Source organism: Penaeus monodon, chromosome 28 (assembly GCF_015228065.2).
Source record: "Penaeus monodon isolate SGIC_2016 chromosome 28, NSTDA_Pmon_1, whole genome shotgun sequence".
Taxonomy (NCBI): Eukaryota; Metazoa; Arthropoda; class Malacostraca; order Decapoda; family Penaeidae; genus Penaeus; species Penaeus monodon.
In genome coordinates, this window is record NC_051413.1 from 2,811,608 (window position 1) to 2,813,029 (window position 1,422).

Sequence of the window (1,422 nt, forward strand, 5' to 3'; positions counted from 1 at the left end):
CCACTTGCCCCTTCCCAATTAACCCCCGTCCTTCCACGAATCTCCAGTTACCACTCCACTTCCCTTCCCCTTCTCTTCCTCCTCCCCTTTCCACTCTCCCCCCCTCCAATCACCATTCCACTTCCTTCCCGTCCTCTTTCCCACCTTCCCCTTCCACTCTCTTCCTCTCTCTCTTCTGTTCCAATCCCCTTCCCTCCCCACCTCCCCGTCGCCCCTCCACCAATATCAATACCGGACGCAGCGTAACATTTGATGACCTTTTTCACTTATCGAATCTTTCATTAGCCGAATCTCGCCGGCACTCCGCTGTGGCACTGGGATGATAAAGTAATTTCGAAGCGCCACTACTGCCGGTTACGGTGCCACTGCACTCGCGTCACTGGCCTTCACTGAGGGCCGTAATGCTGCGACGCACTCTGATTCCGATAGAATTTGTGGTGGAGAAAGTGCCACTCCAGTGCCGGTAATGTGGCACTGCGGTGCAACAATCGCGACACTGAGAAGCGACAGGCAGTCTGATGTAACGCTCGGTCGTTATTCCCCGATCCTCGCAGGCATCATCTACGTCGCCCCAACGCACCATCAATTGGCCGTCTAATGCGAGCCAATGGCTGTTTAGAAACGCTCAAATTTCGCTTGTGAAATGTCGATTTTTCATCATTACTGCTAGGGAATGAACAAAAAAAGAGAAAACTCTAGCTATCAACAAGTCGTCTACTTTCAATGACATGTGAAGTTGTGATGAAATAACCTTTGTCGAGATTGCAATACACACGAGGCTAGGACAGCTGATCTTGACAAAGACACCACTGATTTCCTTTACTCGATAATAACCTCTCCTCCCATTACGGTTGCAGAGTGACCTTGTGTGACCTGCAATCTCGCTGACAACCTCCCCTGTTCCTGAATTATGATCAGCTGCAAGAGCCGCGGTCAGCAGTCAATAAGGAAGCAGACATGTTGTGGCTGAGCGAAATGCCAACATAAACACTCTCGTTGACGTGTACTATGGCGTAGTACAGACTCGGCGAGAAGAAGCATTTGGAAAGTTGATTCATCAGAAATGTCACGCACTGGAAGTCTGCCGTCGCCATCCTTCCGCGGGGACCGAGCGAGAGGAAGCCGCCACAACGAGGAGCGAAGGAAGGGCGAAGGAGGCCGTGTGAAGTGTCAGGGCCTGGCTGTCAGGCTCCGTCAGAAGGCTGACGCACATCCGTGTCCCACGCTACTGATATCGCCCTCGCGTTCCCCCGAATCGAACTAATCTTAACTTGGGCAAACAGACCTTGGGTGTTGCCACTATCGCCCGCAACACCTCGCGACATTTATGCACCCAAATAACATACAGTAAGCGCACCCAAATATATATTAATATACACAAAAACAAATACTCTTTCGTTTTCGTTTTCGTTTTCATTTTCA